Below are 13,648 nucleotides of genomic sequence, written 5' to 3' on the forward strand. Positions count from 1 at the left end.
TTCGGGTCATAAAATCTGTAAGCTACGGATGTAGTCAACGCCACCAGTGCAGGTAGGTGTGTATGTACATATGTAAAATAGTTGAGTTCTGTTGCAATCGCTTCAAGTGGAAATGATTATAGTTGTAGCAACTGCATGCGTGTACATACATATGTGTGTTTATATTGCTTTATCTTCGTAATCTTTGCTAGCTTTTGCTTTCGAAATTTCATTCCAGCAATTTTAATTGAATTTGGCACTGCAAGGGCGCGTTTGAATGTACATATATATTCAAATGAAAAAACATTTTGTATGATTTAAGAACTTTTTCCAATTTGTTTTCAATTAATTTTCAATATTTCTGTAAAATAATTTCGTGCAATTTCAAAGAAATACCGCAGCTAACGATAGCCATAGAAGTCTGGGAGGCTCAAGGAAGGCATAAGATTATTATACTGCTGTGAAGTTAAAGAGATTAGAGAGAGACGGAGATAGAAAGCTTTATCAAAAACTAGAAAGTGTTCAAATGTGAACGTATGTATATTAGTATTTGATGGATGTTGCCGTCTGTCGCCTTTAATGTGGTTTTATATTAATTGTGTTTAATATATCAAGAATAGAATGAATTTTTCTTAGAGCATTTAACTATCAGCCAAAACGTAATTCGATGCTCAAAATGTACTTTAGACAAGAAAAAATATCTCTCAAGTTTTATTACGACCGATTCACATAAGTATTTCCTCATTTTTGTTCAAAATTCATAATTCAAAATTAACAACGAAGCGAAGAAAGCAAAGCGTCTGTATGTCTGTATGTATGCTTGGATCCAAAAAATAATAGCGAGTGTTGCTTGGTTAAGCGTCAAATAAATGAGAATTGCGCAATATTCGGCTTCGCTTTGCTTTGCTTCCCTCAATAAGAAGGTATACGTACAAAAGCATATATCGAGCTTAACTGTCAAAGCAAACGTCTGAAGCAAAGCGAAGGAAATGATGTATGTGAATCAACCTTTAGATTTTAGCAGAGATATTCTTATCTATATAGTATAGTTTTACTTAACTAAACTCTCTATATAAAGGCTTACGCATGTAATATCATAGCACTCCAGTTAAAGGAAAACTGACATATACATATATACCCATATAAATTGCTAGCATAATAAAAATTCGCTCTTGTTATAATATTTTTAGTATGACAAATAATTTTCAAGGTCAAGAGCTTCGAGAAGCTCTAAAGACCATGAAGCCAGTAGATCTTCGAAAGACTGTTGCGAAAATATAAGAGAGTCGATCAAATGACTTCACAGAACCAAAAAAGAAGCTGATATCCCGGAAGCTCCGATCCCGGACCCTAAGGATATGAAGGAGTTACATATATCCCATATAAATCGTGTTTTGTTTGCATGTATAATATTATATATTATATATCGAATATACCGGGTTTTACAATAGTGATGATATGATTTCAAACTAACGTTTTAACCATTTTTCATATGTCATGATCTGTAATTTTTCTTCATTATATTCAGTAATATTTACAATTTACAAGAACAACGTTTACAGATTATTCCAAATAATCATTCTCCAATTGCAATTTTTCGTGCGCTTTTGCCATTTTATCGTCGCAATAATCGTCCACCTGAACATTTTCTTTGTATAATGTTCAAGTTAAAGTTTCAACTATCCAATTTATACCTGCGAGCGTCGTTTTATAGAACCCTGCCACTCAAAAACTATTCAAGATACGACCTTGCCAATTTCACAGGATATTTTGGAAAATCGAAAAACCAAATAAAATCGATTTTTTGAAATGGTCACACTGGTATAGCCTCTTACATATAATTGATAGTGATGGAAGGAATAAGTTTTTTATAATAATAAAATTTTTTTCAGAAATAAAAACGTTTTATTTTTTACATAAAAAAAATGTTTTTTTACACCAGCTACTTTATCCATCATTAGAATTATTGGTTAGCTTTTCGTTCACTGTTTGTGTTCATCTATTGTAATAATAATTCTTTTACTTTTTGGGTTTGATATACTTTCAAACAGAAAAATTTTTTTACCGCCTGAGTCCTGTTTTTAGAAGTTCATTTAAAACAAAAAATCAGGAAAAATCGATTTTTTTACTTAGAAATGGATATAAACTCTTAAGGGAAAGTGCTATTTCCAACATGAAAATAGCGTATGCGAAAGTTATGTGCAAAGTGATTAGCGGTCTCACAACCAAAATAATACATAGAACAAAAACAATGCTTCCATAACCACTCTATTCTTTGAATTAGTATTCCAACAAGTTTAGTCTCTTCTCAGACCTGAAGAAAATGGTATTGAAAAGTTGAGGTCAAATTATCTGCTTGAAGGTATTTTTGTCAAATTTTAGCAAAATAAATATTTTCTTTTGTTTCAGAAACAACTACAAGTAGACAGTTTAGAAATTTAATAATAATATTCTGCTTATCCGCCAGAAATGTTACACTGCTTTTGACAGCCTGTCAGGTATACACATCTAAACCAAATTTTATGATAATTAATAAATAATGTTTGCCCATTATAGCTAAACTTGGTTTAGGTTATTATTTTTATTAAAAGAAATTAGATAAGCTAAATTTTATACAAATATTTTCATTTCTGAAAATCTAGTTTTCAAATAAATCATATTTGTGTTAATACAAGCAAATTTCTAAAAAAAATCAGTTAATTTTTACACAAATATTTTTGTTTAAAAAAATCGAATAATCACAAAATAAAAAAATCCTGTATGGATTGACACAAGCACATTCTCTTTTGTCTCGTTTTACTTTGTCAACTGCAATTAAAATATTTCCCTTGTGCTAACCAACGAGCGTTATTGGTTTTAATTTCGCAATTTTCATTGAGTTAAATTCTTTCGCCAAAGGCAAATCGAATCAATATTTACACGCTACTCAAAAACTCCCAACAAAGCATGCGAAATATTTTTACAACGGAATGTCGCATGCAAAAACAGAGTGTGCACAACAATACAACAAACAACCATACAAGTAAATATGCATGTACGCGAGTGTTTACAAACGTTGGGGTTACAATGTGACCTGCGCCGCAGCCACACGCGTGTCAACAGGTGAATGGCGACGGTGGACAAAATTTTATTGGCTGGCTGGCGGGCGCACACACAATCGGATGTGCTTTTTAATGAAGGCATTTTTATGCATAAAACAAGAAAAAAGATTGTCACAAAATACGTTAAAGCACAAAAAGTAAAGCAAGTAAACGAAACAGACGTAAAACTGGCAAAAATCCTATAGACCCTCACTGGGTTTGATGACTCAAAAAGCAGCGCCTTTTCAAATTTACACACAGCGACCGGAACAAAGCATAACATGAAAAATCCCGCTTAAGCGCACAAAAGTATGCAATATTTTTGGTACTCATACATACGCACCTTAAGAGCAAAAATCATTAAGTTTTCAATGTGCATGAAATATTGCACTGTGGGGAGTAAGAAGAGTAAGCTCCTGTACATATTGAACGGTTGAGCGCCTGCAGGTATGTAAATATTTTGTGAAAAACTCTTAACAACACAGTGGGGCTGCTCTAAAAAAGGTCGCATTTTCATTGAATATGTGTGTATGTATGTATGTCAACTATGTAAACTTTCGTCATTTATGCTTACATTGACGTAATGCCAATAAATCGAGGCTTCGCCGGAAATTGGCAAATTATTTATACTCAATTTTGTTGCAAAAAAGCTCTGCAATAAATTTTATGCCGTAAATAAAGAAGTTTTTAAATAAGTCATCTGTAAATTGCTGGAATTTTTTCTAAGATCCGGATTTTTGAAACTTATATATAATGATGGTAGCCATTTACTAACATCGCCATCGTCGAGAGAATTCTTTTTCCTATAGTTCTTTCACCCCAATCTCCATATTCTCATAAGATTTTAAATTTCTATTTTATCAGGTGGCTCTCTTGTGCATTTGAGTGGGTCTTTTTGATCTTTTTACACCTTCTGCCATTCTCGTATACGAAGCTCCTTCTAATACCTTCGTTATCCTTTTCGACACTTTCAACATGGGTATCTATCAATCAACTGGGAAACGACGGTTAATATATTATATTGACATAGTTCTCACCATTTTTCTTCCGATAATTAATAATTATATTTTTTTTTGTTTTTTTCTATAAAATTTAGGTTACGTTTCCTTCACCATTAAGCCCTAATACATTTTGAGCAAATTAATTATTAATAATTTTGCATAATACTAGGAAACTCACCGGAATTTTGTATGCGCCTTACATGAATTCCTTGAAATCTGCAATAAAAAAAATTTATAATTGAATTAAAAAAATTGATGTTCCCACGCTGCAGATTCCACAATTCTGAGACACATTCATTAATATTAAGCTAATTTAGTTCAGAGCGAAGAGAGTGCTCTCCAACTCAGAATAAACATTATATGTACTTGTATAGCATCGGTAGATATAGCAGCAGTTGTATGACTCAGAGAGTCAGAGTACTTGATCATTCCAAACTACTTGGATTAACAGGTCATCGAGCCTAATTGTTGTTGTTGTTATAGCAGTAGAATTCTGCCGAGTTGACAATCGTTGACCGGATAAAATTCCGGATCCGTTCCGGTTACGTAAACCCGACTATTGTGGAAACGGATCTAGTCATTGCTGTTGCTTCTCTGCTCATATACTTTCGAGGGAGGCATGGCTGGGAAGCACCCTCTGGAGAAGAACCTTTTTTACGGAGGGTTGCTGGTGAAGTTCATTGTCCGGAACTTTCCATCAGCTCCAGTTTTAAGCTTCTTGACCACTGCAGCGTCTTCTAAGCGGAGGTGGTAACAGTAAAACCACTGCTTCGGAGCGATATTAGACTTCAGTTCGCTGACTGTGCGCTCATTCTCAGTGCGACCAGTGAAAGGATGTCCAGACTCCTTATCTCTAGCATTGATATATTTTACGATCCTACTGGTTTGGATGCCAGGCCGCAACGGTATTGCAGGAAACTGTAAGGCTGATGTGCTTGATAGTGTTTTCACTCATCATTATTGCGGAATGGGAACAAGCAGGAGCTCTGTTTTCTTCTTGTGTTTCACTACTGGACATTTCTCTCTCTATCCGGCTCTCTTTCGGCTAGCATCGTCCAAGCGAAAGTACTGGGCATAGAGAAGGCCTGCGAAGCTCTATTCAATAACTACGAGATCATACATAAAGTAACAATATACACGGATGGTCAGACGGCTTTCCTGGCCTTGTCGTCGCCCATAACTAATTCCAGCATAGTCCTTAACTGCAAGAAGGCACTGAGCTCACTAGAAGACTAGCTCCATCTAGACTTAATCTTGGTTCCCGGCGAAAGGAAAATCTTCGGTAACGAAAAAGCAGTCGAGTTGGCAAAGGCAGGAGCTTTCCTAAACGAATCCGAGGCAGATTTAATATCAGCCCGTTAGGGTCGATCAAAAGAGAGCTCAATACACAATTTCGACAGCCAGCAAATAACAGATGAAAAAATATAACAAAATGCAATATAACTAAACAGTTATGGCCAAAATATGACAAGAAAAGAACTAACGACTTATTATATAGGTCCAGGAAAATTATCTCCAGACTAACTGCTACTATAACGGGACTTTGGTCATTTGGAGAACATGTGTCGAAAATGGGTATGTCCTACAAAAACATCTGCCGATGCCGCGAACTAGTAGGAAATAAGGAAACAATTTTATTTTTTCTCTGTGAATGCCCAGACCTTATCACAGATCTGACACAGAACACTTGGAAACCATCAAGCACCAAACCTTGAATGGATGTCTACAAACAGCATATCGGATATTAGTAGCTTCATCGAAACTACAAAATGGTTTGAACAAGAAGGTGAAACGTGACGACAATAATAAAAAAGTCTACAACTAGTGCATTAAAATGGAACAGCTAGTACTAACTGAGCTCGATATACAACAGGGCTGCACTCTTACCTACCTACTGTACTGTTAGACCTCAGAGCAGCGCACCAAGCATTGGAGAACTATCAGCAGATGTGCAGACGCAAGGTCCTTCTGATGGTTGTAAGAGTTCTAACTGGACATGGTCCGATCGAGATTATTGCATTAAGATTAAATATCCCATCAGATGCTCCGCCATGCTAAGGGAAAAAAAGAAGTTCACTGCTGCTCTCCTCCAACGACTTTCACATACCCACAACTCTCTCGCAGGTACATACATACATATGTGGACAGAGGAAAAGCTGTCAGAGACTCGTTTGACGACTCCAAGATCCAAGAGGTTCGGTATAAAGTCCAATCAAGTGAGGTTTTTTGAGTAAAACGCTATATAAACACCAAAGTAATTTAATTTTCCAGCACAAATATTATGAAAAATATTCAAAATTACCAAAATAAGTTTGAAATGCCCACCTTAATTAGGCATTTAGCCCTAATTATCTTGCTTCACCTTGGCGCTTGTTTTCCTCTGAAGTGCGCTTTACTCAAAAATTTTGTGCTGCGGCCAAATGAGGAATGAAGATTAAAATAAATGCCAATGGCGAAAAACAAAAACCACAAAAATATTAAATCAAAGCAAAGCTCAAATAAGCAGCCTCTACTAAGCGCTATGCCAGCCACAAAGCCTGCAGTGCCTACGCGTGCATGTGTGTGTGTGCGTGTAAATTTGTTTGCTTATGGGACGAACGAATTTTCTCAGGCTATTATTAACGTGAATGTAACAGTACATTGGAGTGTAGCAGCTACAGAAGTCTTTGGGGCGAAATGCTTCTTCATTTGCTGTGAATTGAAATGGTATTTGCGCTTTGCCCTTCACCAGACCAACAAACACACACATATGTATATATTTCTTTTTTTGAAAGAATCTACACCAATAAGATATATATATACATATATACATATATATACGTATATACAATATTATAGCTTTGAGCCACCATACGTTTTCGTTTTGCTTCATTGGCACAGCTCGTCCGATTTGGTGCAGCTTTTGTTTTGCTACTTTTCGCTTGAAAATGGTTTTGTTTGCATTTTATTCTTCATTATTTGTTTCTTTTTCCTGTTTTTCGCAATAATTGTGGCTTTCGTGCTCTCTCTTTTGCGAGGAGCTCTTCATTTCGCCACCGCCACATTGTTGCTGCTGTTGTTGCTCATCTGCCCCCAAAAATTTACAATCGCGTCTAATTAATCGGCTCGTTTTATTTTGCTGACTGAGCGAAAAGCGATTGTCCCATGGTAATTGCTTCGTCGCAGGCCAACAAACGCTATGCTATTACGAGCGTTTTTCTTGTTGTTCCGCACTTTTGTTTGGCTGAGATACACTGGTTCAATACAGTACAATTACCCAGCTGCCATGAGATACTCGAGGCGTGTGCTTTGTTAACGAAAATGGCCGAAGGTAAATATTGAAGAAATGGAGTGTAACAAATGCCCGGTGATGCATTCACTGCTAGAATGGGGCCAAACGATTTGCTCTGCGGCAAAGCCAATGAAGACAGCACAGAACAGAGCTGGTGAGATATTTTTGTTTTTTTTTTTGGGTAAAAGTAAAAGTAACAGCATGTATTTGATTGTTAGGTTTCGAGTTGGTGAAGAATTTTTTGTGGTATTATCGCTTTGTGATTCGAAGGCCTCTCACAATAGCAACATGTAATGCTTTGGAGGCAAAGGCGAGCTTTTTCGAGGAAATTTTATTTTTTCAAAACTATTAGAAACCAAATGTATGCTTCTTTCACCTAAAGTTTTGCCTGCTTTGCCAACTATACCGGGAAGTCAACCTAATTCCAACACTGAATAATCCCTTATAGCTTGTTAATGATGCGTCTTGCTGTAGTTCTGATTTGCGAAATCTTTCTTTTCTTCCCTTAGAAATTGTTTATTGAAGTTCTGAAACTGTTCATTTAACTTAAGTCTTTCTGGTGTGAAGAAAATCCACAAATTATTCATGAACAACCATTGTATTAATCTAAATTATCAGTTTGGTGTGGTTTTTAGTCTGGTGGAATCATCGACCTCCAAGAAATTGTGACCAGTAGACTACATATTGTGGGGTTATTTGAAATCATTGGTGTTTAGCAATAAGCCAGACTCTCTTCAAGCTTCAGAAATCAATATTGAACGTGTTATTTATGACATACGACTTGAAATTCGTTCCTGCAAACGAAGTCGTGGAGGCCATTGTCATATTCAGATAAATAACAAAACAACATTTGAATTTCCTTAACAACTAGTGCGTTTTTTTTTGAAAAAAAATCATATCACTTTTATTGAAAAACCCTGTGCCATTGGAATAAGAAATTCGTTTATGCATAACTTAATGATTTTGATGCTAGAAAATTATCCGTAATTTGCGAACCGAATTCAGTTATATTGGCTTAAGCATATTTATTAAATGCCGAAAGTATCTGACTAGGAAGGTAGGTGTCAAGGCTTCCAATGAACCTATTTTATGTAAAATATCTTTATACTCTGAATATGGTATGGTAGGTATTAAGTTTGCCACAATGCACCCGGAAGGAAACGTCAGATACATCCAAAGTAGGTAAGTATTTAAAGTGGATACCTGATGACACATCTAGGTTTTTATCATTCCCTATATGAAACTACTGAGACCAAAATCTCCTCATTATGTCCTCTTTGAACCTCCTGATGAAGTTCGTACATAAAGTTTTATATGCGCAACTTTCGTAATATCACCAAGAAACCCGAATTAATACCTACAAGTAACCATATGCATTTACATTCCCAAATTATGCATTATACAAATACGACACACATACTACTATGAGCAAAAAATAGTAGAACTTTGTTCATAAAATAAAAATTCTTAATTTAATCTTCAAAATCAATGTCGTCCCCTCAAAGTAACAATACACTTGTGTCATCGTACTTTCCGATCCAACGTGTAGAAACAGTTTTTAAAGTCAATTTCCGGAATAGTCTTCAGTGCGCGTAGCTGATCACTTTCTCAGGAGAGACCGTTTGAGTTTGCTGAATAGCTAGAAGTCACACGGAGGTAAATCAGTCGTCGGAAAGCATTGTTTCACAGACCTAAACGCGAACCTGTTTTTCGAAAAAACTGCGTCATTTTGGAACCAATCGTGCTTTCAGTTTTCTCAGGCTCAAATGATCTTTCAAAATAGTTTTCACAGATCCTTCCGATAGTCCAACAATGCCAGTAAGATCTTTGACTGTTAATCGTCGATTCTCAAGCACCAATTCTTTGAATAAGTTTTCACGCGATAATTAAAATATAAAGTCTTACTATTTTCTGCCCACGATATTAAAGTTTTGTGCTAAACTCTCTTTCTCACAATTCATATTAAAATTTTTCCTTCAGAATACACATTAATGTTCAAGGTAATTAGAAATAACCACAAGTACCAACGATTAAAAACAGGAAGTGGCTGGTATTACATAATAGCTAAAGCTTTTTACATTTCCGCAGCAGACGTAAGCGAGCTGGTTAAATGTGTGATTACCATGAAGTAAATTGTGAGTTCGGGTTAAAATTGTTTAAGTATTTCTTAAAGAAACTTTTTTTTGTTAAAATTTAGTACTTTGCAGATTAAGAGCCTCCGCCCAACATTAAGAATATAAGCAGCGGTTAATATTTATTTGTTTAGTATCTTCTTCTTCTGCTATATAGTATAGTTATAAAAAGATCATTGAAAAAACACAAATCTGGTAAAGTGTAGAAGACCTCTTCGAACTTGGAGTATACACAGCACTTATGTATTACTCTACAGGAAATTAGACAACGCTAGCTTAGACTAATAATAATAATGATTTCGTAAGTTATAAACACAAAGCAGCTTTGACCAGACGAAGGCTACTTGCAACCATATTACATATATATATATACATATATTGGTTATAACAAATTTCTCAATTAAAGCGAACATGAACTCTTCAACGGCGGCTACCAAGAGGCGTAGAAAATGTAACAAATACTAAGCAAAAACAAAAACAAAGTATAATAAATGTGGCACAAAAAAAGTTCATTTTCTGTGGAAGAAAAAACCAACGACGAAAGGTCGTCCAAACAACCGGAAAGCGCCATAAAACAACAACAGCGACAACAGCTTGAAGTAAGCGAAATTAACAGCAACAGCTGTTCAGGCTGTTGTGACTAACGCAATGAGAGGAGACCTCCAGCGCGTAGCTGACACCTTCGTTATCACAACAAGATCGAAAATGAATACATTGGTAATGCAGAAAAATAAAAAAATAACAAAAACAGCCAAGAGCCCGACGGCTGAAAAAGCCTTGCTGCTTGGCGGCAGACAGCGGCTGTGAAAAAGCTGAAGCAACAACAACAAACGAAGCAGCTGGCAGAGCATTGAGGACAGCACCGAATTGTTTAATTAAGTGTGAAATCGGCCGTATCGGTTTGCTGTACTTTTTCTTGTTTTTTTTCATTGCTAACTCTAAAGCAATCTTTTCCCGGCATAAATCTAATGAGCCATAATAACAGCTTGTTGTTGTTGCAGCGCCATAAGCTTTGTGGAAATAATTAACATGTTTTATTATGAACTTTTGCAGCACTTTGAAGCAACAAGCGCACATACAAACAAATCAACAAAAAAAAACAACAAACAACTTTAATAGCGACCGAATATCAAGAGCACAACAAAAAGGACAGAAAATTACAAAACCAACTCACGGCATGTTAAACAAACGAAATTGAAGTGAACAGCAGCAACGAAACAGCTGTTCACCTTTCAGCGCTGACCTTTGTCATGGACCGCGCACGCTCCTCGCCACCACGCTCGGCTGCGCACGACAAGCGCGCCTTACACGCTTGCAACGCTTCACAATTTCCGTTGTGCGCGTTGTTGTTCGACACTTTTCTCAACAACAGGCCGCTTGCACGCGCCTACACTGCCACACATACACACACACTCAAATACGAGTATAAAGCTGTCTTGCGCGTTGATCGCTTTAAACTTGGCCTAAAACAGGCGACAATTAATTGCGCTTCAATCGCTCGCCAACTCGCTTGTACGCGCGCTCGTTCACTAATCGCGTGTTTCCACTTCAAGACCGTAAAGGGCATGCAACAATATCGCATATCGGAAAAATTCCTATATTTCCTCCGAAGCCGGCGCGCGGCAGACGAAAGAAGAAAGCAAGCGCGCTGGCATCTCACTTCCCGGAGTCGCGTTAATTAAGTAAACATCACGTTTTTGCCGCTAAAGACGTCTTTGCCAGACGCGTCACAGCTGCGGCCTGATTTGTTGGTGTCACACCGTGTTTTACCTACACGTAAGCACTCCGAAATATGTACCAAACTCAGTGGCAGTACAAATGTCTGACGTTTGTGGTTTTCGTGTGACTTACGTGCCTTTGCTGATTCCATTTAAGCGGTGCGGAATTTTTCCCCGCTGCTGCGTGTCGTCACACTGTGTGACCTCAGCAGAAAATTGTTGGCGTCTGCGGGGCTTTCCTTGTCGTGTTTTGTGCTTTACTTCCCATTTCGATTTCCCATTCACGCCATGTGTTTCATAAAAATTGTTCGGTTAGCCCAATTTATTGATAAATCACAGTCACGACTATTTTTTTGGCTTTTTCATTACCTTTATTATTATTTTTCTTTTATTTTTTTTTGCTTGGGTCTTTTTCATTGCCTTAACTGTTTCGCAATTTGTCTGCAGTCTGAGTTTAATTTGAGCTTTTGCCAAGTGCAAATAGTTAAGTACCGAGCTCGCTTATCTTATTTGGTTAATCTGGCGTGAAAATGTGTTGCATGTCGGTTTAGCGGCGAATTATAAGCAAATAATAAAGGTAAGCAATTATTTTGTGAACTCAAAATTAATTTAATTACAAGGAACTGTCTGAGTTCTATCAGTAAGAACCCGGACACGTAAGTAGATTTAAAGCCAAGGTTAAGCGATATGAAGTCAGTCATCTATACTGGAACTGAACTAATTTGCCAAAGTTCAAATTCTACAGCACAACTCATAGAAATTATGCTAACTTCCTAAGAAAACAAATTAATTTATATATAACTTAGACTCTTTCTGAAATTTGGTTACAAGAAAGAAAGTACCACGTACTGATTACTTAGGCACTACTCGGTCAGCATGTAATTAATTTTATTAAACCTGGTTGATTCAGATTCCTTTTGGATAAGAGTAGAACAGAGGAGATACACTGAACTGCTTGCCATTAACAAAGTCTTGCCGCAATCGTAGGGGTTCTTACTAAACATTGTCCAATAGACATTCAATAGGTTAGGCTAAAAATCTTTTTGCACGAAAATTGTCTAAAGAAGGGTGAGTTGGAAACATCCAGACACTTTCTCCTTCATTGTAAAGCTCATGCAAGATTTATGTTGTTAAGCCTCGGCAGTTTTACCTTCGAAGAACCAGAAGACTGAAACTGGGATATAAAATGATATATGAACTTTACCGTTTCAACAAATTTGTGGTCTTATGTTCCATTTTATAGGAGCTTTAGGTACCAAAACAGACCGGTGTTCCAAGCTGTCCAAGTAAGATTCCTGTTTGGATCAACCTCTTAACCTAACCTAAACTAATCTAAACAGACTCAGACAGATATTTTTTATAAATAATCCAAGCACTGTTGTTGCCTTTTCATCGGTAGTGTTTTTTACGTGGCGGGTCCCAAACCCACCGTACAATCCTGTGTTTCGCCTTTTCACTTTAGCTCGCCTTCAAACGGATGTTTTCTGGCTTCCTAGAGGATACTTGATCTAAGAGCTGCTTGATATTGATATCATTGGCCTCAACATCCACCCGTTAGTTCTGCTTTCTCCAGAAGGGATAAGGCAGCGAAGCAAATGGGTCTGGTAGTGAACGAGGGCAAGACGAAATATCTTCTGTCATCACACAAACAGTCATCACACTCGTAACTAGGCACCCAAGCTGTCTACAATACAAAAAAACTGTTTAACTCGCCTCTTTAATGTATTTGAAGATACAACCCGGCATTGCTACGAATTTGGGGAACACCTTTAAAGAACTCGGGTTTCACTAATAATTACCTAATTATATACAGAATTTCTTAGGTTTATTGTATAAATTTCGTTTGTGGAATTAATGTGTCTGCATGGCTTGGCAGAGTAAATAACAGTTTCACAAATTTTGACTATTGTTGTAACACCAGAATTCTGCCGAGTTGACAGTCCTTGACAGGACAAAGAAACCGAGTCCGTTCCAGTTACATAGAACCGACTGTCGTGGGAACGACTATTCCAGGTCCCTTCCTTACTGAGGTTCTCTAAATGCCCTTTATAAAGGTATCTACTTAATTTTACCACACATGTGGCAACTCATTTGCACCCAAAAAATCCAATTTCCCAGAAGATTTCCGTTCATACTACTGAAAAGCACAAGTGATTAACGGTTTTCTTGTCAAGTGGAGTCGAAATCTTGCCATCTTTATGCACAATCACTTATGCGATAACTTTATAAACATCGTGAGGTTGAAGCAGCACTTCCGCGCTCTAATTTGTGTTCGTCATGCCAGCGCGAGAAAAAATGCATGGAAAACCTTTGAGCGCTGAAGCAATCTAACCTTGTAGGTTTTCTCACCACCGTTAAATGAAGCAGAAGCAACCGATAAGCAAGTTGGCGGTTCCTCTTGATCTTTTCACGTATGTACATAATTGTCGTCAGCTAATTAACATACGATTTGACACACATCATTAAA

The 13,648-nt window shown here is 36.9% G+C and overlaps 1 protein-coding gene across 4 annotated transcripts in view; it reads right to left on the reverse strand.

The window, feature by feature from the left end:
* Positions 1-13,648, reverse strand: part of LOC120767254 — a 174,463-nt gene that overhangs the window by 115,261 nt on the left and 45,554 nt on the right. For all 4 annotated transcript variants that reach the window (XM_040093117.1, XM_040093119.1, XM_040093118.1 and 1 more), the window contains exon 2: positions 4,239-4,276. The gene's annotated coding sequence lies outside the window, so the exon portion shown is untranslated. The remainder of the gene's footprint in view (positions 1-4,238; positions 4,277-13,648) is intronic.

This window comes from Bactrocera tryoni, chromosome 2 (genome assembly GCF_016617805.1).
Source record: "Bactrocera tryoni isolate S06 chromosome 2, CSIRO_BtryS06_freeze2, whole genome shotgun sequence".
Taxonomy (NCBI): domain Eukaryota; kingdom Metazoa; phylum Arthropoda; class Insecta; order Diptera; family Tephritidae; genus Bactrocera; species Bactrocera tryoni.